The 25845-nt window shown below is 41.8% G+C and overlaps 1 protein-coding gene across 1 annotated transcript in view; it reads right to left on the bottom strand.

Annotated features, from left to right (window-relative positions):
• LOC147378883 (collagen alpha-4(VI) chain-like) overlaps positions 1 to 25781 on the bottom strand; it is a 150107-nt gene extending 124326 nt beyond the window's left edge. The window contains 3 exon segments of the mRNA XM_086401555.1: positions 5456 to 5603; positions 7020 to 7111; positions 25645 to 25781. The gene's annotated coding sequence lies outside the window, so the exon portion shown is untranslated.
• Between the last annotated feature and the right edge of the window lie 64 nt (positions 25782 to 25845).

Below are 25845 nucleotides of genomic sequence, written 5' to 3'. Positions count from 1 at the left end.
AAAGAATCTGGAGATGAGGTCAGAAGTGGATTTATCTAGAGAGAAACACTCCACAGGCAAGAGGGTGGGCCATCTGAGAGGGAGAGAGCAGCCTTGAAACATGGCATGGTTGAATCCTCCTACTCATTAGCTCATTTCATAGGCTAATGAGTGGGAGGGTCATTCCAATTATTTTCAGGAAGGGATGGGGATTTTCCAGGATTTGAGCAACACCCACTTTTTCACCTTTTATGGTTGGTCTCAGAACTGTCAAAATGCTGGTGAGTGTGTCATTTAGCTAATGCATTACAATGAACGCATAACGAGGCTCAAGGTCTACTGAAGTCAAATCTTCCAACCAGTTTTTGTCATGTCCTATGGCAGTTCCATTCCTTTGAAGGTTGTGCCCTGCCCCTTCTCTCCTGTTTCATCACGATGAAAGTGAGAATTGGGATTGTCACAAACTTTTTAAAGCAGTGAGAGAAGACTCCATAAATCACAGGAGTCAGGTACCAAGTGTGACAGAACGCTGGTGGCAGTGTGGTCACCTAGTTGAGAAAAACTCTTTTAAACCAGCGGTCAGGCTTCCCTGGTGGCTCAGACAGCAAAGTGTCTGCCTGCAATGCAGGAGACCTGGTTTGATCCCTGGGTAGCGAAGATCCCCTGGGGAAGGAAATGGCAACCCACTCCAGCATTCTTGCCTGGAGAATCCCATGGACAGAGGAGCCTGGTGGGCTACAGTCCATAGGGTCACAAAGAGTCGGACACAACCAAGTGACTTAACCCAATCCCAAGTACTCTTTGAGTTAACGTTTTGCCTGCAGGACTTCAGCTTAAAATCACTAGGTGACCTTAAACTATTCTTCGTATCTTTTTTGAATATCTTCAATAGTGTATAATAAAATTTTTAAAGACAAACTGAAAAAAAAAAACCCACTAAATGCAGCAACACCATCCTACCGAGCCTCAGAAAGATAAAGACACTACTTTACAGATCATGGGATGCATTGGCTAGGCTACAAAACTCTCTAAATGTCACCTGATTATATTCTGCGGATTCCAAACGTGTCACTTACTCCTTCCCTCTTCTGAGAAATCTGCACACCATTCCTCAGCCTCAATACATGTGCACGCATGTACACACACCCATGCATACACATACACCCGGCGGTCTCTTATTCATCTTCCAAAACCCAACTCAAATGTCACCTCCCTGACTCGAGCCTGCTAGCAAATTGTTCCCTGTTCTGTGTGCCCTCTGAAACGTGCACATGTATTTCAATTAAAAAAAAAATAGCTGGGATTTGTGAAGACTGTGTCTTCATCACTTACATACACTCAGCACTGAGAACAGTTCCCGTTTTGGCTCTCTCTTTTCTTGCTTCCTTTTCCCTTTCTCCCTTCATTTCTCCCGAGTTCATGCAACTGCAGCGTGGGAGCACAGCCCTGACCCAAGGGGTCTTCATTAACTCCTTTCCCGTGTGCCCACCCCGAATCCAATCTGTCAGGAAACCCTCTCAGCTCCACCTCTAAAGCTCCCCCTCTAGAACTGATCCTATCTCTCCAGCATAGAGCAAATAGCCTAGGTCAAGCTGATGTCGTCTTTCTTGCCTGATTCCTACAACCTTCATGGGCGTCCCTGCTTTTAACCTGTCTCCCTGCAGTCAATTAAATCCAGGGCAATCCTTTGAAAGCCTAAGTCAACTCTGCTCAGATCCTTCCAACAGCTCCTTGTTTCACTCAGAGTAAAAAGACACAGCAGGCTATTTGGGGTCCTGTGTGATCTGCCCACGGTTTTCTCTATGACTCATGTCTTAGCTTGTTCATTCCGTTCTGATCATTGTGGCCACCTGACTGCTCTTCAAACGAGCCAGTTACTCTCCCCATCCAGGGTCTCTGCACAAGCTGCTTCCTCTGTCTGGAACATGTCTCCCCATATATCCACGTGGCCAATTCCCCAGCCTCCCTCAAATCTTTGCCAACGTCACCTTCTCAAAAAGCTCCAACCCCAGTCATTCTATTTAAAACTGCTACCCACCTCATCTCTCAGCACCCCCAATCCCCCACCCTATCCTGCATCTCCTCTTCACCTTCTAACACGCCCTACAATATTTATCCTGGCTTTTATTAATTACCTGTTGTCACACCCCTGAGTTCAGCTAGAATAGAAGCACCATGAGGCAACTTTCTTTATCCATGATGGATCCCCAGCACCTGGCACACAGGAGGTGTTCAACCTACTCAAATACTTGTTGCATGAGTACATTCTGTGACATTCTGTTCTTAAGAGAGAATGTTCTGTACCAGGATTCAGAGGCACTCAGGAAGATTGCTGCCTCCTAGGGCGTTGTTTTTCATAAATGGAGGACCAAGCCACCCGGGTTCACTTTTACATTTTAATGACAACTATATTTTTAATTCACCTGTGTTAAAAATACAGTCAGAACGAACAGCATAAAACTAAACATTTGGCAGATTCATAGAATAAGGAAAACCAGATCATAGGCACCGTATTTGAAGGGAACTTGGTGTAAGATCTCTGAGAACTGGAGACAGAGCTGGTCCGGACTGCAACCCATGCCCAAGGTGAGGATGGAGGCAGTGGGAACGGTGAATCTTTCAAAACTCACAACCAGAAAAACTCACTTAGATGGTGAGTTGCTCAAACATAAAAACAAGATTATGTTAGAATATTTGGACAAAACGATTCCCTATATGATCTTTTTTTAAAGAGTCTTCAGGTTCAGGATATTTGAGGTCAAAATATCAGTAGACAGTATTTATCATTTCACTTCCTAGTGACTCTGTAATATGCCACACCTGCTGTTTCTGCAAAAAGGTGGACAGGGCCTTGTCACTCCTGGCCAGCTGCAGAATAAACCCATCCACAGACCTTTCAGTACCCATTCTTATGAGTCAGAAATGACCAGAGAGAATTCTGTGATGGCCTAGGGGCTACGCACTCAGGGCCTGAAACTAAAACAGCATCATCGTATATTTTGTATTCCCTGGGCCTGGTTCTTAGCCTTTGAATATCCCTACAAAGAGAATTAAAAGGCAATAGATTTTTCCCCTATAGATCTTGTGGAATAACTCTCAACCAATATTCTTTCACCCCACACCTAATAGTTATCACCATCCCTATGCTTGCTCAGTGAATTTAAATTTAGAAATTTCTTCCCCAGTTGTCTAAGAATTTCACACAAAATCGCATCCTGATCAATTTCACACGAACTTTTCTTGAAGTGCTTTATACAAACAAACATTTTCCTGAACTCTAGGGAGCAAATGATATGCTTGCTGAAGTATTTAGAGAGAAGTGTATGGATGTCTATAATTTACTTAAAAATTCATTTTAAAAAGGTAGATTAATGGGTGAATAGAGGGATGGATATGCAGTTAAATAACTGTATTAAAATGTTAATGGTGAATCTGGGTGACGTGTATACATGGATTCTCTGTGAATTTTAAAAATTTTGTTATATGTTTGAAGTTTTTCATTGAAAAATCTAAATAATCACTATAAAAAGGAATGACATAACACTATCTGCAGCAACATGGATGAACCTCGTACAGAATTATTGTACTAAGTGAAGGAAACCAGACAGAGGAAGACAAGTATCATACGATATCGCTTATATGTGGAAACAAACAAAAAGGAATCAAATGAACTTATTTACAAAACAGAAAGAGACTCAGAGACATAGAAAACAAGGGTGAAGGGTGGAAGAGGGATAAGTTAGGAGGTTGGGATTAACACACACTCTACTTCCAAATAACTCACAGACCAAGTAGATTATAATAGAGATGGAAATATGGAGAACTGACAGTGAAAATACAATGTGTCAAAACTTGTCAAATGTAGACGAAGAAGCAGCAGTTTCATCAGACTCTTCAGTCTAAATACTTTTATCAGGAAAGAGTAAAAGGTAGAGCAGGAGGATCAGCCCCGCACACAGGTGGGTGGATGCAAAGCCAGCTCAGCAAGACTGTCTTAGCAGGAGGATCAGCCTCGCACACATGAGGGTGGATGCAAAGCCTGCTCAGCATGACTGTCTTAGCAGGAGGATCAGCCTCGTACACATGAGGGTGGATGCAAAGCCAGCTCAGCATGACTGTCTTTCATCAGAATATTTCTGGACATGAATATTAGTTTTCTCCTGTTGATTTATAACGTTTAAATTTAACTGACTTTTGGCCGGCTTACGGGATTCAGAGCTTGGACACGTCTCGTGCTGTGCTGTGCATCCGTTACTTGGTAAAGGTTTAACTATTCCCCTCATATGCAGAAGTCAATAGTGCTATTTTACAAAACATTCCCAGCTCGTCTCAGTTGTTATGAAGCGTCCGTGGTAATGTATTGCTACGTGTCTAATCATCACATGACTCAGCGCCTCGTTGCAGTGTTAGGTGGCGTCAGCATGAAGTACATTTTTGTTGGGTTAACCCACTGAGATTTTGACTCCTTTTGTTACTGCAGGATGATAAACCGATCCTGATTTGTGGCTATGGGATGATGCTGTTAGAATCTTGGCAGTGAAAAGAATAGCAATCCATGTTATACGTTAGCAAGATACTTAATAAAGCTATCACCTGCCATTAAAAAGCATACACGCTGCTATATATTAAATAGATGAATGACAAGGACCTACTATTTAGTACAATATTTTGTAATAACCTATAAGTGAACAGAATCAGGAAAAGAATATTTATTTATTTACTTCTGAATCACTGTGCAGTACACCTGAAGCTAACATGATACTGTAAATCCACTATACTTGAATTTTTAAAAACTCTAATCATTTAAACTACTTATCAAAATTGTATATCAGGTTATATGAACCCTGGCAAGCTAGACAGAAAAAAAAAAAAACTCCTGTTTCTAGCTTAAAATTCTCCCATACACCCCAGGAATGCTCTCAGGTAAAAAATGCTCATTTTTTAAACTGAGTTTTCTATTTCTACTAAGCTTGTTTGTTCATTCAGTCTTTAAGGTTTTCTTCTTCCTTTCTTCTTACCATTTTAACATTAATCTTCATTTTTAAAGTCTCCCAAAGATTTGCACCAATGAAATAATTCATTGAATTCACATGAGTCTGCCTAAGTCAGGTTCCCCCGTCCACACAGATGGTAAATTTCAGGTACAATTTCAAAATATTTCACATCTCCCTGCTTAATAAAAGTTCAGAGAGTTACAGACCCCTTGGTAACATAGTCTTCATTTTAGAGGCTGCTCTTTCTATGTATGTCTAGCAAACACTCTTGGTCTTTTCCTCTATGTCTTTATCCCCATCTCACTTTCTTTCCTGTTCTTTGCCATCTGAGGTTCCCCGCTTTCTGTTTCTCCTCTGTCTGTCTATGCATCTCTCTCCCTTTCTGGAAATGAAAGAAAAGCAGTGCATTTGCAAAAATAAATGGAATAGCTAGAGTTCTCACTTATATAAAACTCTCCCTGGGAAGAAGAATTTCCTCTTACCTGGCAAAACCTTTCAGGCTGGCCCTTTCAATTTCTCCTGCTTGCCTTCATTCCTTGAGAAGCTGCTTAAGCCTCCGGAATTCCCTTGAGTGCAGGAAGGCTCCAGGACACAAAGACCCGTCGGCTTTTCCAGTGTTTAGTCCTTTCCCTGGGGGAGACGAAGGGGATGGAGGGGAGGAGCAAAGTGTGTTTGCGGAGACTGACAGATCACTTGTGCTCCTGCTCACCATTGAATAAAATGGTCCTTTATGCTGTCAACACTGGTCTCAAAAATGAATACAAAACCTTGCCAGGGAGAGCATTCTCAAAAAAAAAAAAAAAAGTAATAATAATAAAGTAAGGGCTTCCCTGGTGGCTCCGTGGTAAAAAATCTGCCCGCCAATGCAGGAGACACGGGTTCCATCCCTGGGCTGGAAAGATCCTACATGCCGCGGAGCGACTAAGCCCGTCCACCACAACTTTTGAACCTGTGCTCTAGAGCCAGGAACTGCAACCACCGAGCCCTCTCACCACAATTACTGAAGCCCGCGTGCCCTAGAGACCCTGTTCCAGAGCAAGAGAAACCACCACCGTGAGAAGCCCTCACGTCTCCACTAGAGTGTAGCCCCGGCTCACAGCAGAGAGAGGAAAGTCGTGCAGCATCAAAGACCCAGGACAGCCAAAAATAAAATGTTTTAAAAAGTAATAATAAAGCACGATGATATAAATGAAACTAGCCTTTTCAATTTTAATTGAAATTTCCTAGAAGAAAAACTTATCATAATTACTCCTATTTCATTGATTTAGTCTCTACCTTAAGTCTCTAGACTATAAGCTTCTTGAAAGCAGGGAGTGCTTATAATTAATCTTTGTGTCATTCATATCCCCTTCCAAAGAGTCTTATACATGTTAGGTCTCAAAGCAGCATGTGAAACGATGGATGGATGGATGAACTCGTGAACCTAACAATGACAAAGACTCCCCACACTGACAGGCTTTATGCAGTCAGGGTAGAACTCAAGTGTCTATTCTTCCTGGATGCTCTAAACTAGCCCACACCAACCACGTGCTGCTTTGAGACCTAGGAGTCAGAGGAAATATACAAACATTTATAGACGTGTATTTATGAGTGGGTGTAAAAATCAAGCTGCTGTAACATGAGACCTAACAATAATATAGCCTAAAGAACAAAAACGATCATTTCCCTCTCAAATAGTTCAGTCCTAGGTGGGCACTCCAGGTCAGTAAGCGGCTCTGCTTCCACACTCGATCAGGGAGGTGGCTAATGCAGACAGCCCAAGTTGAACATGTAGCATCTGAGGCTTCTGTAAGTAGCAACAGGGTAGCAAGTAGGAAGAGTGAATGAGCTAAGCCCAGAGAGTATCTCCTGAACAAAGTGAAGCACAAGTTGTCCATATGCCTTCTGCTGGGCAGAGCTGAGTCTCACAGCTATACCCTGCAGCCAGGAGAGTTTGAGATTTGATTCTCACTAGGCAACCAGGTGCCCAGCTCAACTCCATCGGAGGATGGATGGGGGAGGAATGTCAGCTACCATCCCTGTCACATTTGCACACATATGCATCACCATTATCTCAAAATCTGAAGACCCAACTTGGAATCAAGTGTTGTTTATTTTCAGGCATAAGTGATGGAGGAAATGACGTCAAATGAGGTTTCCTGCAGGGGGAAAAAAAAAACAAAAACGGTCAAGAGAAGGACCATCTATCATTAACAGAGTTGAATTCAAGCTTCTGTGTTTTCCTAGGTTTATTAAATGTGACATGAAATCTAGAGTGCCTTCTGTACAGAAGATAACCTCCAAAGTGATAGGCTAGTTCCCTCTTCACCAATGGCCCCTTAATCATTCCTGGCGTGAGGACAACAGGGGCAAAGTCACATAGGGGCACACCAAACATTCTGATTCCCGCAGGAAAACAAAAATTGTGCAGAATTCTTCAGCAAAAAAAAAAACAGTGATGTTTGGACATTTATTGCCAATCTGTGCTTTCAGCCTCCCATTCCCTACTTTGCTCAGAAGTCATCCACGTTCTCCCCTCTAACTCACCCACCTCATAGCACCCACTTCTTCTAATCTCCTAAAACAGCACCTTAGGCCCCAAGATGACTGAAGGCTCAGGATCTTGAACTCTCTCCAACCCTGACCCTGGTTAGGCAGCAAAATCCGTATTTCCTCTGTTGCTTCAGAGCACCCTCTGCTTTGCTCTGCTCTGGTTCCTCTCTTTGACCTTCAAACCACCTTCCCCCTTGTCCTGTGCATTTCTCTCCCACAGTGGGGAAGTTTGCCACCTTCGTTTCTGAGACATGGACTTGGGTGTAGGCAACTTATTTGGAAAGTGAGCCAAGGAAATAAGCATGGGGGTATGGAAAGTAAGACCTGAGGAATAAAGCCAAAATGTATGTCTTCAGGAGGGCTACCTCTGCAGACAACTGGGTCCAGTCCCTCTGGGCACCCTCTGAGAAACTCAGTTCAGTTCAGTTCAGGCACTCAGTAGTGTCTGACTCTTTGCGACCCCAAGGACTGCAGCACACCAGGCCTCCCTGTCCATCACCAACTCCTGGAGTTTACTCAAAACTCATGTCCATCAAGTCGGTGATGCCATCCAGCCATCTCATCCTCTGTCGTCCCCTTCTCCTCCTGCCTTCAATCTTTCCCAGCATCAGGGTCTTTTCCAATGAGTCAGTTCTTTGTATCAGGTGGCCCAAGTATTGGAGTTTCAGCTTCAACATCAGTCCTTCCAATGAATATTCAGGACAGATTTCCTTTAGGATGGACTGGTTGGATCTCCTTGCAGTCCAGGGAAACTCAGAATGACCCTCAAATCTGTTTCAGGGAAAGGCACATGTCGCCCTTTAGGGGTGGAGGTCTGCCCTTGGGGGCAGGACGAGGAGGTCCTTCTCCGCCCCCCCACCCCTTCCCCATGAGGGAGAAAGCTCTCAAGTGTGGACTGAGAAGCTGTGCGCATGCGTGCTCAGGAACTGTCCACCTGCCACAGGTGAGCTCCGAGATGCACAAAAGGGACAGGCTCACAGCACTGACAGCATCTTCTCAGCTTCTTCAAAGCGAAATCTCCTCACTTAAAAGCTCAGACTTCCCTGCCACTGACTGTTCCCGCCATGAATGGAACCAGATTCCTCAAATCAAACTTCACAACACTGTCTCTTTGTCCTTGTAAACATTTATGCCAACACTCACTACTGAGCTCCTCATAGAGTACTGGGTTGCTTTCTTTCCATGACATTTCCATCACTAAATTGTGAGCTCATCAAGGATAGAAATTCTATCTTCTTTGTAATGATTCAGCTCAGTTCAGTTCAGTCGCTCAGTTGTGTCCGACTCTTTGTGACCCCATGGACCACAGCACGCCAGGCCTTCCTGTCCATCACCGACTCCTGGAGTTTACCCAGACTCATGTCCATTTAGTCAGTGTTGCCATCCAACCATCTCATCCTCTGTTGTCTCCTTCTCCTCCTGCCTTCAATTTACAGTAAAATGTCAACAAATATTTGCAGAGTGAATAAATGGCAAATAATCTCCTCAACAATATACCTCCACTCACTCCTTGATGTTTGACTACAAAAGCTACGCTGTTACTTAAAGAGAGACCCTGATTAAGTGTATTTAGTGAGACTAAAACACCTCATTCTTGCCTGAAGGATCTATGTTCTTTTTAACACAGAAAAACGGCCTCAATTTTCAATCCAGTTGCAGAGCTTCTGATAATGGTTTTGCACACCACATTCCCCATTTATCTTAACTTGGTCATTCCCAAGGAAACACGACCCTGAATTCTCAGCTCAGCTCAGATCTGGTGTCAACATCTTTACACATGGCCCTGCCTTGAGTCAGCAAAACTGTTTTGTTGAAATTCCTAAACCCTGTCTCCCCTCCCCCAAATACTATAACCCACCTGTGTCTTCCTTTGTCTGGCGAGGCACCACAGCATCCCTCTAGTGTTTTGTCCCCTCGCTCAGCAAAATAACCTAAATTTGTAGGACGACAACTGTGTCCTTGGTGGTCTTTATCAAATGGACTTATAACCTAGGTCAGTATGTATGTAGCATAGATTTTCCAATTGAATTATAGTCAATTAACAATATTATGGTAGTTTCAGATGGACAGCAAAGCAATTCAGTGACACATATGTTTTTTCAGATTCTCTTCCATTACAGGTGATTACAAGATGTTAACTACATTTCCCTGTGCTACACGGTAGGTCCTTGTTGTTTATCATAGTGATGTGTATATGTTAGTCCCAAGCTCCTAATCTATCCCACCCCCCACTTTCCCATTTAATAATCATAACTTTGTTTTCTATATATGAGTCTGTCTGTCTTGCAGCTAAATTCTCTTGTATTATTTTTAGATGCCACATTTAAGTGGCATATATCTTTTATTTATCTTTCTCTGACATTTCACTCAACATGATAATTTCTAGGTCCATCCATGTTCCTACAAACGGCAATATGTCATTATATTTTATGGCTAATATTCCGTTGTCTTCTTTATCTTCTTTATCTATGTTACCTTCTTTATCTATTCACCTGCCAGCGGACGCCTAGGTTGCTTCCATGCCTTTTCTATTATAAACAGTGCTGTTATGATCATCAGATGCATGCATCTTTTTGAACTCAAGTTTTCTTCTTTTCCATGCATACACTCAGGAATGGGGTCATTGGAATGTACAGTAGTTCTATTTTTAACTTTTTGAGGAACCTTTTTCCATAGTGGTTGGACCAGTTTACATTCCCATCAACAGTGTAGAAGGGTTCCCTTTTCTCCACACCCTCTCAGGTATTTATTATTTGTAGATTTTTTTGACAATGGCCATTCTGACTGGGGAGAGGCGGTACCTTATTATAGTTTTGATTTACATTTCTATAATAATTAGTGATGCTGAGCATCTTTTCATGTGTCTGTTGGCCATCTGTATGTCTTCTTTGGAGGAATGTTTATTTAGATCTTCTGCATATTTTTTGATTAGCTTGTTCTTTTGGTATTAAGTTGTATGAGATGTTTGTTTGTTTGTTTGTTTGTTTTGGAAATTAAGCCCTCAACAGTAGCATCATTTGCAAATATTTTCTCCCAGTCCATAGGCTATCTTTTCATTTTGTTTATGGTTTCCTTTGTTGTACAAAAACTTATAAGTTAAACTGTGGTGTTGGAGAAGACTCTTGAGAGTCCCTTGGACTGCAAGGAGATCCAACCAATCCATTCTAAAGGAGATCAGTCCTGGGTGTTCTTTGGAAGGACTGATGCTAAAGCTGAAACTCCAGTACTTTGGTCACCTCATGCGAAGAGCTGACTCATTGGAAAAGCCCCTGATGCTGGGAGGGATAGGGGGCAGGAGGAGAAAGGGACAACAGAGGATGAGATGGCTGGATGGCATCACCGACTCAATGGACAAGAGTTTAGGTGAACTCCAGGAGTTGGTGATGGACAGGGAGGCCTGGCGTGCTGCAATTCATGGGGTCACAAAGAGTCGGACACGACTGAGTGACTGAACTGAGGTCCCACTTGTTTATTTCTGCTTTTATTTCTTTCGCCTTGGGAAACTAAAAAAAAAAAAAAAGTTGCTGCAATTTATGCCAGATAATGTTTTGCCTGTGTTCTCTTCTAGAAGTTTTATTGTGCCATCCTTACACGTAGGTCTTTAAACCATTTTCAATGTATTTTTGTGTAATATAAGAGACAGTGTTCTAACTTCATTGATTTACATGCACTGTCCGTCTTTCCCAGAATCACTTGTAGCCCAGATTAACTTATCAAGATTGCTACTGAGAACCATGAAAGGACTTAGAGATCGACCCCGAGAAGATGGCAGGAAAACTTCAGTTAGGAGCTCAGTCACAATTTTTTTAAAGACCTAGAGGCTTCAAGGGTGTATGGGGCTTTGGGGAAGGGAAAGGCAGACCTGAACGTGGAGGAGAAGGGGTAAAGGGAGCCACGCTCACAATGAGGAACAGCTGCCAGCCTGAACCTGGAGGAGAAGGGGTAAAGGGAGCCACGCTCACAATGAGGAACAGCTGCCAGCCTGACATGGCAACCACCTTCCTGACACGAAACATCCATTCCACCCTCAGCCCCAGTGAGAACTGGGCCACAGAACACAGTCCTCATGCAACAAGTGGTCAGGGAAGAAGCATGTGACCCAACTCTGGCCAATAACAATCCTCCCTTGGGTTTTTTTCCTAACATCTCTGGTTGTGAAGCTTTAAAGATATAATGCTGAAGTTGCCTATTGCCGTGGTTTCTGTTTTGAGAGACAGTCAGCCTCCAAAACACAGAAGAAGGCAGAGATGAATTCCAGAGAACATTCAAGGACCTTCCATTTCCACTTTCTTGCTCTTCTTTTCTACCTTTCATTAAGTCAGTGCATTACCTAATTTGCCTAAACTAGCTCAATTTTGAATTTTGGTAATTTGCAACTCAGAATCATCACTGTGACTTCTGCATAAACTCCACTTGAGACTATTTCCCAGGAGCCTATGTTATACTTTCTTATATGAGCTCTGTTCTATCTCTACAGATGCGAGCCTGAACTTTTTTTTGTCAGGCAATGAACACCATGTAATACAACATCTTCTCCTATTTTCTTCTGCTACCAGAAATCCAAAGCCAAATACAACATCCAGCTGCACATTCACAGAATTTAACCCTGGAAAGGATCTTGTGGATCATCTAGTCAAACCTTATTACTCTGCAAAGAAAACTTGAGATCCAAAAAGGTGATGTAATTTGCTCAAGAGACACAAAAACAATGAATGACCATTTTCTTAGGTAACTGATTTCATCTCTCACTCTACTTTCATTATATTCTTCCTGATCTTTTATTTGAAAACTGCTTCAAGTTAGTGTCTCCATTTCCATTTTCATTGATGGGAACGCAGATGGCAGAAGATAAGGGATGAGCCCAGGAAAGTAGGGAGGGAAAGGGTCAGAGATAATGAGATTTAACCAAGGAATTGATATCATTCAGACACTACAAAGGGCTTCCCTGGTGGCTCAGATGGTAAAGAATCCACCTGCAATGTAGGAAACCTGGGTTTGATCCCTGGGTTGGGAAGATCCCCTGGAGAAAGGAAGGCTACCCACTCCAGTATTCTGGCCTGGAGAATCCCCTTGGACAGAGGAGACGGGTGGACTACAGTCCATGGTGTCACAGAGTCGGGCATGACTTAGCAACTGAACAACAAGGTTAAGATTTAGACTTGGTCCCATGCTCAGGAGTTCCTAAAACATTTCAGTGCTCTAAAAACTTAAAGATATTTACTCATGCTTACTAGAACAAGTAAAGCAATGTGTGACAGTATATTCAAACAGAACTGTAAAATAGAGGCAGTGGCAGAATCTTGGCTGTAAGCCACCCCTCCCACATACTTCCTGGATGAGGAATCATGAGAAGGCAAAATATGCAATAAATGTAATCTGTGGTCATCTCTGTGGGGTCTTTCAGAGGTAAGATGCAATGAAAAAAGAGGAGCCGCTGTCAGTTCCATGAGCCAATATGATACTGAAGAGCATGTGCTTCTTAGGGGACAAAGCATCTTCCACTGGTAACAGCAGACTCCTCTCCCTCTCAAACTCCTCTTGGTCTGGAAGCTGGAAGAGGTACTTAGGACCAGAGTCTTGCTCCCCACCCCCAGCCCCTGTAAATGGAAACATGAAAAACCTTCATTTGGGGCCAGACAGGAAGGCATCAGAGACTTTGAAACTATCTCCTGATCTGCCCTGCCTCTCCTGTGGGGGCTGCTGGGTGGAGCCTCTGCTTCCCATCAACCATCCTGCACTTCCCCATGGCCTCACCAAGTGTTGTGAATTGACCTGGGGAAGGGCTCTCAACTCTTCCAAAGGAAGGCCCCACCAGCATCTTGGAAGCTGCAATATAAAGATGCTGCAAATAATACTGATACAGTAAAACCAAGAGCCATATTGCTACATCCTAAGAAACCATTGTAGAGAGAAAATGGGACTAAGTAAAGGATAATACGGGTACTCAGAAAGAGGAAAGTCTAGGAGCCAAGGGCAGGAGAACTCCTTGGCAGTCCAGTGGTTAAGAACCCACACTTCCAAGAGAAGAAGATGGTGGAGAAGCAGGTGGACATGGAGTACATCTCTCTCCATGGATACATCAGGAATACACCTTCAGACACAGAAGTGCATGCAGAACACCAGCTGAGAGCGGACAGGAGTACCTGACCAGCAGGAAAGAATGTGTAGAACCACGGAAAACTCGAGATCAAGCCCTGAGCCTTTGGAGTGGAAGCACTGACTCCAAGACCCTAGACCACCAGAGCACTAACCCTAGAGAGTATCACATAGTGAGAACTCACACAAAGGAAACCACTTGAATACAAGACCGGCATCACCCAAACACCAGTAGCACCCTGTGCAGGACGCCTCATCTAAACAACAAACAAAACAAAAATACAAACCCAATCATCAGCAGGCAGGACCACCACCTCACTCAGCCCATCAGAGGAAAAACAAACAAACAAACAGCAATAACAACAAAAACTCAGCATAAATCTCGCCCTATCTGAAGCTTACACAAACCACTGGACCAATCTTAGGAGGGCAGAAACTAAAAGAAAGAAAGAATTCAACTGTGAAGCCTGGGAAAAGGAGACCTCAAACACAATAAGTTAAAAAATAATAATAAAGAAAAAGATGAGAAATACTGCACAAATGAAGGAACAAACTAGAAAAACAGAAATCCAAATAAACGAAGAGGAAATAGGCAAACTACCTGAAAAAGAATACAAAATAACAATAGTAAAGATAATCAAAAACCTTGAAAACAAAATGGAGAAAATGCTAGAGTCAATGAACAAAGGCCTCGAAAAAATAAAGAATAAGCATACGGGGACAAGCAACACAAATACTGGTATTAAAAATACTCTAGAAGGAATCAATAGCAGAATATCTGAAGCAGAAGGATGAATCAGTGAGCCAGAAGATAAAAGGGTAGAAATAACTTCTGAAGAGCAGAATAAAGTAAAAAGAATGAAAAGAACTGAGGATAGTCTCAGACACCTCTGGGACAATACCAAACGCACCAACAATGGAATTATAGGCATCCCAGAAGAAGAGAAAAAGAAAGGGTATGAGAAAACTTTTGAAGAGATTATAGTTAAAAATTTCCCCAACATGGAAAAGGAAATAATCAAGTCTAAGAGGCGCAAAGAGTCCCATACAGGATAAACCCAAGGAGAAACATGCCAAGACACATACTAATCAAACTAACAAAGACCAAACACAAATAAAGAATATTAGAAGCAGCAAGGGAGAAGCAACAAGTAACATATAAAGGAAACCCCATATATTTAACAGCTGATCTTTCAGCAGAAACTCTGCAGGCCAGAAGGGAATGACAGGGTATATTTAAAGTACTGAAAGGGAAAAATCTATGACCAAGATTGCTGTACCCAGCAAGGACCTCATTCAAAATTGATGGAGAAATCAAAAGCTTTTTAGACAAGCAAAAGTTAAGAGAATTCAGTAGCACCGAACCAGACTTGCAACAAATGTGGAAGGGACTTATATAGTAGAGAAATACAAGAGAAGAAAAAAGACCCACAAAATCAACCCTAAACAATTAAGAAAATGGCAATAGAAACATATATATCAATAATTACTTTAAATGTAAATGGATTAAATGCTCCAACCAAAAGACATAGACTGGCTGAATGGATACAAAAACAAGATCCATATATATGTCATCTATAAGAAACCCACTTCAGACCTAAAGACACATATAGACTGAAAGTGAGAAGATGGAAAAATATATTCCATGCAAATGGGAAGCAAAAGAAACCTGGAGTAGCAATCCTCATATCAGACAAAATAGACCTTAAGTAATATTACAAGAGATAAGGAAGGACACTACATAATGATCAAGAGATCAATCCAAGAGGAAGACATAGCAACTGTAAATATCTATGCACCCTACATAGGAGCACCTCAATAATAAGACAAACACTAACAGATGTAAAAGGAGAAATTGACAGTAACACAATAATAGTAGGACGCTTTAACACCCCACTCACACCAATGGACAGATCATCAAATCAGAAAATTAATAAGGAAACACAAGTCTTAAATGATACATATATTAGATGAGACAGATCTGATTGATATCTTCAGGACATTCCATCCAAATATAGAAGAATACAGCTTCTCAAGTGGACATGGAACATTCTCCAAGATAGACCACATCTTGGGTCACAAATCAAACCTCAGGAAGTTTAAGAAAATTGAAATCATATCAAGCATCTTCTCCAACCACAGTGCTATGAGACTAGATGTCAATCACAAGAAAAAAACTGTAAGAAACACAAACACACAGAGATTAAACAACACGTTTCTAAATAACCAACAGGTTACTGAGGAAATCAAAAGGGAAGTCAAAAAATTTCTAGAAACAAATGACAATGAAAATGTGACAACTCAAAACCTATGGGATGCAGCAAAAGCAGTCCTAAGAGGGAAGTTTATAGCAATATAATCCTACCTCAAGAAACAAGAAAAACATCAAATAGACAACCTAACTTTACACCTAAAACAACTGGGGGAAAAAAGAACAACAAAAAAACACAAAAATTAGTAGAACCTAATGATCAGAGCAGAAATAAATGAAAAAGAAATGAAACAAACAACAGTAAAGATTAATAGAACTAAAAACTCATTCTTTGAGAAGATAAACAAAATTGACATTTAGCCAAACTCATCAAGAAAAAAAAAGAGAGAAGAATCAAATCAAAAAAATTAGAAATGAAAAAGGAGAGGTTACAACAGACAGTGCAGAAATACAAAGGATTATAAGAGACTATTATGAAAAACTGAAGAACTGTTGACTGTTGGTCAGGAAGCAACAGTTAGAACTGGACATGGAACAACAGACGGGTTCCAAATAGGAAAAGGAGTACGTTAAGGCTGTATATTGTCACCCTGTTTATTTAACTTATATGCAGAGTACATCATGAGAAACGCTGGGCTGGAAGAAGCACAAGCTGGAATCAAGATTGCTGGGAGAAATATCAATAACCTCAGATATGCAGATGACACCACCCTTATGGCAGAAAGTGAAGAGGAACTCAAAAGCCTCTTGATAAAAGTGAAAGTGGAGAGTGAAAAAGTTGGCTTAAAGCTCAACATTCAGAAAACTCAGATCATGGCATCCGGTCCCATCACTTCATGGGAAATATATGGGGAAACAGTGGAAACAGTGTCAGACTTTATTTTTCTGGGCTCCAAAATCACTGCAGATGGTGATTTCAGCCATGAAATTAAAAGACACTTACTCCTTGGAAGGAAAGTTATGACCAACCTAGATAGCATATTCAAAAGCAGAGACATTACTTTGCCAACAAAGGTTCGTCTAGTCAAGGCTATGGTTTTTCCTGTGGTCATGTATGGATGTGAGAGTTGGACTGTGAAGAAGGCTGAGCGCCGAAGAATTGATGCTTTTGAACTGTGGTATTGGAGAAGACTCTTGAGAGTCCCTTGGACTGCAAGGAGATCCAACCAGTCCATTCTAAAGGAGATCAGCCCTGGGATTTCTTTGGAAGGAATGATGCTAAAGCTGAAATTCCAGTACTTTGGCCACCTCATGCAAAAGTTGACTCATTGGAAAAGACTCTGATGCTGGGAGGGATTGGGGGCAGGAGGAGAAGGGGACGACAGAGGATGAGATGGCTGGATGGCATCACTGACTCGATGGACATGAGTCTCAGTGAACTCCGGGAGTTGGTGTTGGACAGGGAGGCCTGGCGTGCTGCGATTCATGGGGTCGCAAAGAGTCGGACACGACTGAGTGACTGATCTGATCTGATCTGATATGATTATGAAAAACTATATGGCAATAATATGGATAATCTGAAAGAAATAGACAGATTCTTAGAAAAGTTCAATCTTCCAAGACTGAATGAGGAAGGAATAGAAATTACAAAAACCCAATTACAAGCACTGAAATTGAAGCTGTGATCAAAAATCTCCCAAAAAACAAAAGCCCAGGACCAGATGGCTTCACAGGAGAATTCTATCAAACATTTAGAGAATAGCTAATGCCTATCCTTCTAAAACTCTTTCAAAAAACTTCAGAGGAAGGAACACTTCCAAACTCATCCAACGAGGGCACCAACATCCTGATACCAAAACCAGACAAAGACAACACACAAAAAAGAAAACTACAGGCCAAAATCACTGATGAACATAGATGCAAAAATCCTCAACAAAATTTTAGCAAACAGAATTCAGCAACACATCAAAATGCTCATACACCATGATCAAGTTGGGTTTATTCCAAGATGCAAGGATTCCTCAATATACACAAATCAATAAATGTGATAGACCATATTAACAAACTGAAAGATAAAAACCATATGATAATCTCAGTAGATGCAGAAAAAGCCTTTGACAAAATTCAACACCCATTTATTTTAAAAACTCTTCAAAAAATGGGCATAGAAGGAATCTACCTGAACATAGTAAAGGCCATATATGATAAGCCTCAGCAAACATTCTCAATGGGGAAAAACTGAAAGCATTCCCCCTAAGATCGAGAACAAGACAAGGGTTTCCACTTTCACCACTATTATTCAACATAGTTCTAGAAGTCCTAGCTACAGCAATCAGAGAAGAAAAATAAATTAAAGGAATCCAGATTGGAAAAGAAGTAAAGCTCTCATTGTTTGCAGATGACATGACACTGTACATATAAAACCCTCAAGATAGTATCAGAAAACTACTAGAGCTAATCAGTGAATTTAGCAAAGTTTCAGGATATAAATCAATACACAGAAATCACTTGCATTTCTATATACTAACAATGAAAATTCAGAAAGAGAAATTAAGGAATCAATCCCATTCACCATTGCAATAAAAAGAATTAAATACCTAGGAATAAACTTACCTAAGGAGACAGAAGAGCTATACAAAGAAAATTATAAGACACTAATGAGAGAAATGAAAGACAACATAAACATATGGAGAGATGTTCCATGTTCCTGGGTAGAAAGAATCAATATTGTGAAAATGACTCTACTACCAAACACAATCTACAGATTCAATGTGATCCCTATCAAAGTACCAATGGCATTTTTCACAGAACTAGAACAAAAAATTTCACAGTTCATACGGAAACACAAAAGACACTGAAGAGCCAAAGCAGCCTTGAGAAGGAAGAATGGAGCTGGAGGAAACAACCTTCCAGACTTCAGACTATACCACAAAGCTACAGTATTCAAGACAGTATGGTACTGGCACAAAAACAGAAATATAGACCAATGGAACAAGATAGAAAGCCCAGAGATAAACCCATGCACCTATGGGTACCTTATTTTTGACAAAGGAGGCAAGAATATACAATGGGGCAAAGACAGCCTCTTCAATAAATGGAGATGGGAAAACTGGACAGCTACATGTAAAAGAATGAAATTAGATCACTTCCTAACACCTACACAAAGATAAACTCAGGATGGATTAAAGACCTAAATGTAAGACCAGAAACTATAAAACTCTTAGAAGAAAACAGGCAGAACACTCAGTGACATAAATCAAAGCAAGATCTTCTATGACCCACCTCCTAGAGTAATGGAAATATAAACAAAAGTAAACAAATGGGACCTAAACTTAAAGTTTTTGCATAGCAAAGGAAAGTATAAGCAAGGTGAAAAGACAATCCTCAGAATGAGAGAAAATAATAGCAAATGAAACAACTGACAAAGGATTAATTTCCAAAATATAAAACAAGCTCATACAACGCAATGCCAGAAAAACAAACAACCCAATCAAAAAGTGGGGAAAAGATCTAAACAGATATTTCTCCAGAGAAGACATATAGATGACTAACAAACACATGAAAAGATACTCAGCATCGCTCATTATTAGAGGAATGCAAATCAAAACTATAATGAGATATCACCTCACACTGGTCAGAATGGCCATCATCAAAAAGGCTACAGGCAATAAATGCTGGAAAGTGTGTAGAGAAAAGGAAAACTCTTGTGCTGTTTGTGGGAATGTAAATTGATACAACCACTATGCAAGACGGTATGGAGATTCCTTAAAAAAATTAGGAATAAAAGCACCACATGACCCAACAATCCCACTCCTAGGCATATACCCATAGAAGGCAATGGCACCCCACTCCAGTACTCTTGCCTGGAAAATCCCATGGACGGAGGAGCCTGGTGGGCTGCAGTCCATGGGGTCGCTAAGAGTCAGACACGACTGAGCAACTTCACTTTCAGTTTTCACTTTCATGCATTGGAGAAGGAAATGGCAACCCACTCCAGTGTTCTTGCCTGGAGAATCCCAGGGATGGGGGAACCTGGTGGGCTGCCATCTATGGGGTCGCACAGAGTCGGACATGACTGAAGCGACTTAGCAGCAGCAGCAGGCATATACCCTGAGGAAAGCAAAATCAAAAAAGACACATCTATCCCATTGTTCATTGCAGCAATATTTACAATGGCTAGAACATTGGAGCAACCTAAATGTCCATTGACAGATGAATGGATAAAGAAGTTTTGGTTTATATATACAATGGAATATTACTTAGCCGTAAAAGGAACACCTTTGAGTCAGTTCTTATGAGGTGGATGAACCTAGAACCTATTTTACAGAGTGAAGTAACTCAGAAAGAGAAAGATAAATATCGTATTCTAATGCATATATACAGAATCTTGAAAAATGGTACTGAAGGATTTATTTACAGGGCAGCAGTGGAGAAACAGACATAGAGAATAGACTTATGGACATGGGGAGAGGGGAGGAGAGGGTGAGATGCATAGAAAGAGTAACATGGAAACTTACATTACCATGTGTAAAATAGATAGCCAATGGGAATTTGCTGTATGTCTCAGGAAACCCAAACATGGGCTCTGTATCAACCTAGAGGGGTGGGATGGGGCGGAAGATGGGAGAGAGGTTCAAAAGGAAGGGGATATATGTATACCGATGGCTGGTTCATGTTGAGGTTTGACATAAAGCAACAAAATTCTGTCAAGCAATTATCCTTCAATAAAAAAATTAATTAAAAAAAACTATCTCCCTCCATCCTCACCCCCAAACTGGATCCCCAGAGAGGTGAAGATCCCCAGTCATCACCACTAAATGCTAGCTGAGCATCCACAGTGGGAGCGACATTCATTCCTCTGGACTCTTGGAATCCAAGGCTAATCTCAAAAGCTATGTCCTTTGGAAATACAAAATTGATGTGCCCATGACAAACAGCATACAAGAAAGGCTGAGAAATCAAACATATATGAACAACAACAACGAAAAAATAGCTTACATCTGCACAGCCAAAACTGGAGCTTTTTGGTCATTCATATGATATCAACATTTTCAAAACTGTACCCAGAATGTTGAGTAATTTTGTTACACAATTTCATCCAGTTTCAGGAAAACACGTCTAAATCCATTCTGCAAGAAAGAGAATTGGCTTTGGGTCTTCACCTGCCAAAGTCACGTTTAATGCTTAATTAGATAGAATTTGTGGAAGGAAAAATAGCATTCCTTACTCCAAGACAATCGCTCAAGCTTCATGTAATGACTAGTTAATTACAACACGATCAAGAGGTCCATGGTCAGGGGATCAGTGATCTCAAGAGCAGCCGTAAAGTCAGTGTCCAGTGACAAGCATGGTGTACAGTTTTAAGTGATAAACAACGTTGTCTGTAATAAATACTCCCACAAACTTTGTTCCTTGTAACACAAACTAATGGTCTCAAAGTTACTAGTCAATGGTCTTCCCAAGGTTTTTATTAAATAAACCTTTGACTATTACAGGAAAGTCTGTCTTGTAGAAATCTGACTTGACCTGAAAATCAACTTTCTGGCGACAAGATACAGGTTAAAAATAAGTTCAACCACACTTTTTTTTTTTTTTTGCAACTGGTGTATAAGCATTTTCTAACCTTCCTAATCTATATAAAGCAGTGTTTTGCCTTCTCAAAAGCACTTGCACTGGCAATTTACTATTCTTTCCAATGTACTGCTATGGAAATTATTAAATTTAACTTTAGTCCAAGCTGATTCAAAGATATTCATTCTTACATCAGCCAGAGAGAGTACAGTTGAGTTTTCCCATATCCTGGATGTGATGCATTTAAATTCTTTAAAACTTTCCCACAGTCTGGCATGTGGATTGTAGTTTTCAACTGTACTACCCTAGGAGAAGTGGCTGACCCTAATGTTGAGTAGCATTTAATCAAAAGGTCACATACTAGAGATGGCTGCAGCCAGGGCTTCAGCTGTCTCTATTTCCAACTAACAGCAGATACAGTGACTGTTGGGAATAGAATTTCTCTTGTAAAATCCATGATGTTCTAGATGCATGGATTTGCCAGAAACACTCGAAACATTCCCATTACTGTATAAACAGAGTATAAGAATTTAACAAGCCTAGTGTACTTTGGGACTATTCCCCTGAGTATTGCTTCTGAAACAGTCTATGTACAAGTCCTGATTTAGAAGGATTCTTGGTCCCCTTGCTCACCTAAATAGTGAACCAAAGCCTGCCCCTGGAATACAGTCACATTGGCCGGAGGAGAGCCATTCTTTTGTGCAAGGTGTGATGAGGAGTTTCAACAAGACAAATAACCAGCCCTTTCTGTCCTGACAAACAAGAGACCTGTAAACTAACTGTAACCCTAAGAATTGATGCTTTTGAACTGTAGTGTTGGGGAAGATTTTTGAGAGTCCCTTGGACTGCAAGGAGGTCCAACCAGTCCATCCTAAAGAAGATCAGTCCTGGGTGTTCATTGGAAGGAGTGATGTTGAAGCTGAAACTCCAATACTTTGGCCACCCGATGCGAAGAACTGACTCATTTGAAAGGACCCTGATGCTGGGAAAGATTAAGGGTGGGAGGAGAAGGGGATAACGGAGGATAAGATGGTTGGATGGCATTACCGACTCAATGGACATGAGTTTGGGTAGATTCTTGGAGTTGGTGATGGACAAGGAGGCTTGGCGTGCTGCAGTCCATGGGGTCGCAAAGAGTACGACACGACTGAGAGACTGAACTGAACCCTCTGCCTGTTTTTGCCTGTTTAAGTATAAATGTCTAACTAGGTACATTAAGTCTGAGACTGGCTATCATCTAACATAATGGCAAAGACCTATATTTAAATGTGCAGCTCTAGCTTCTACAGATTGGATATTATAGATATTATTGTGTTCATATGTGCACACATGCTCCATCACTCAGTCGTGTCCAGCTGTTTGCGACTCATGGACTACCAGGCTCCTCTGTCCATGGGATTTCCCAGCCAAGAATACTGGAGTGGGTAGCCAGTTCCTTTTCCCGGGGACCTTCCCAGATCGGGAATTGAACCCATATCTCCTGCACTAACTGGCAGATTCTTTACCACCAGAAAAGCCCGCAGATATTAACCAAAAACTAAAATAAAATAAAGACAAAGAGCCTAATAATTGTGAACAACCACATCATCATAGGTCAGGGTGTAGTCCTGAGGCATCTACCTTTATTCATGGGCTTCCCTGGAGGCTCAGACAGTAAAGAATCTATCTGCAAAGCAGGAGATATGTGTTAATTTTTCTCTGCTTAGTTATAACAGGAATTTAAGTGGCTCAGGTGTTAAGAATGTGCCTACAATTCGGGAGGCCTGGGTTCAGTCCCTGGATTGGGAAGATCCCCTGGAGAAGGAAATGGCTACCCACTCCAGTATTCTTGCCTGGAGAATCCCATGGACAGAGGAGCCTGGCGGGCTACAGCCCATGAGGTTGCAGAGTCGGACACGACTGAGCAACTGACACTTTCATTTTAACTTTCCATAGTAAGAAGGTACCTCAAATAATAAACACAGAACAAAAAAACAGAGATCAAGTGACAAAGAGGCGAGAAAGGAGGAAAATAAACTTCCAGTTGAGTAAAGGAACAGCAGCTGAGCAGAGAACTTGGCTTTGAGCTTCCAAACAGGGAATAATTGTGTGGCTGGTCCAGAACGGTACCTTAAAGCAATCCTGGTCCACCCGGGGGAGGGAGGGGCACCCAAACAGAATGACACTTGACAGCCTCTCCGTGTTTCTAACCTTCATCCTGAACTGTTCACGTCAACATTGCTCTTATGTCTCTGACTGGTTTCCCGTTTACTGCTTCTTCAGACTTAAAAATGCCCACTGTGTTTTGCTGAGAGCAAATTTGAAGGTTATCATAAGCTTTGAATAGATAATAAGCACATTCAAAGTTTTATTCAATTCATTAATGCAGAAACTAGCAGGAAGACTAACCCTAACCCAACAGGCATTGAGAAATTTCTGGAATAAATTTCCAGAAATTTGAAATAGGACTGCTAAGCCAGAGACAAGGTTAATTAACATGCTACACGGCAATAAAACCTTAATCTTTGGGGTTATTTTCTCCAGTGGACAAGGAAAAAAATATATGTGCTTTCAAAGTTTAATACAACTTAATCTCTAAAACTTTTCAGAGTTGTGAAACAAATAGGATCAAATTTTGAATAGCAAGTCGAAGCTCTCTTCCCTGGGACTCAAGTGACCCTGAGGCAGGCTTATTAGAAAATCCCCTAAACCGCATTAAAATGCCAGATAATCATACAAATGGCAAAAAGCGCATGAAAAGATGTTCAGCATTACTAATAACGAGAGAAACGCAAATCAAAACTGCAGTGAGGTATCACCTCACCAGTCAGAATGGCCATCGTTATGAAGTCTACAAACAATAGACGCTGGGTGTAGATGAAAGGGCACCCTCCTCCACTGTCAGCTGGAATGTAAGTTGGTGGTGCAGCCGCTATGCAAAACAGTATAGGGTTTCATCACAAAGCTAAAAATGGAGTTGCCATACGATACAGCAATCCCACTCCTGGGGGTATACCCAGCATGTGTGCACGCTCAATCCTTAAGTTGTGTCCGATTCTTTCGCGACCCCATGAACTGTAACCCACCAGGCTCCTCTGTCCATGGGATTCTTCAGGCAAGAATACTGCAGTGGGTTGCCATTTCCTTCTCCAGGGGATCTTCCTGACCCAGGGGCTGAACCCAAGTCTCCTCATTGGCAGAAAGATTCTTTATCACTGAGCCCCTTGGGAAGCTCCATATATCCAGACAAAACTGTAATTCAAGAAGATACACGCACCCCTATGTTCAAAGCAGCATTATTCACAATAAGAAACTACTCAATATCCTGTGATAAACCATAATGGAAAAGAATGTTTTGAAACCAGAATGTATTTTTATGTATACGTGAATCACTTTTCTGTACAGCAGAATTAACACAGCACTGTAAATCAGCTATCGTGCCCAGTTGTATCCAGTGCTTTCCAATCCCATGGAGTGCAGCCCGCCAGGCTCCTCTGTCCATGGAGTTCTCCAGGCAAGAACATTGGAGTGGGTTGCCACGCCCTTCTCCGGGGGATCTTCCCCACCCAGGGATCAAACTTGCCTCTTGGGTCTCCTGCACTGGCAGGCAGATTCTTTACCAGTGATCCACCTGGGAAGCTGTCAGGTAATAGTCTTTTTAGGGGCTTCCCTGCTGGCTCAGTGGTAAAGAATCCGCCTGCCAATGCAGGAGGCGCAGGAGACTCAGATTCAATCCCTGGGTCAGAAAGATCCCCTGGAGGAGGAAATGGCAACCCACTCCAGTAGTCTTGCCTGGAGAAACCCATGGACAAAGGAGCCTGGTGGACGACAGTCCATGGGGTCACAAAGTCAGACACAACTTAGCAACTCAACAACGACAATCATCTTTTTACTTTATTCCCAACTTTTGGATAATTTTCCTGAACAGTTTCCTGTTTTAAAACTTTAATAAACAAGTGAACTGCTTTCCCTCTAACTGCTCTGCTGAGAATAACCCCCAGAAACAACTCCCCCCAACACACACGCATCATTGTCATCCCTTGCAACTGGGGCACATTCAGGAGGCTTGCACTGGCCATCCTGGTGGTCCTTATATATTGCTTAACTTTCTTTGGTCAGAGTAGAATGCCAGATCCTGGGGGAAGCAAGAATTGTCCAGACCCAGCACACCCAAGGACCTCAAACATTAGTGTTCATAAAATCCTCTAAGGAATCCTGATGCCGTAAGTTTGGAGTGGGGTTCAGATATCTTTAACCATCAGCCTCAGGTGATTCCTGCTTTTCTACCTCTTCTCCATAAGCTCTCTCAGCTTGACTTCCATCCACTCCTGATTTGCTTACTTCACATGGTTCCGGGAATTTGCAATAGGAAAGGCGATTTATCCTCCTCCAGGGGATCTTCTGACCCAGGGATGGAACCTGCGTCTCTTACGTCTCCTGCGTTGGCAGAAGGGCTCTTATGCCTCCTGCGTTGGCAGAAGGGCTCTTATGTCTCCTGCGTTGGCAGATGGGCTCTTTACCACTGGCGCCACCTGGGAAGCC

Source organism: Bos grunniens, chromosome 1 (genome assembly GCF_055505025.1).
Source record: "Bos grunniens cultivar Pamir isolate PY7600 chromosome 1, Bosgru_T2T1.0, whole genome shotgun sequence".
NCBI classification, from domain to species: Eukaryota; Metazoa; Chordata; class Mammalia; order Artiodactyla; family Bovidae; genus Bos; species Bos grunniens.
This window is presented reverse-complemented; position numbering and strand designations above follow the sequence as displayed.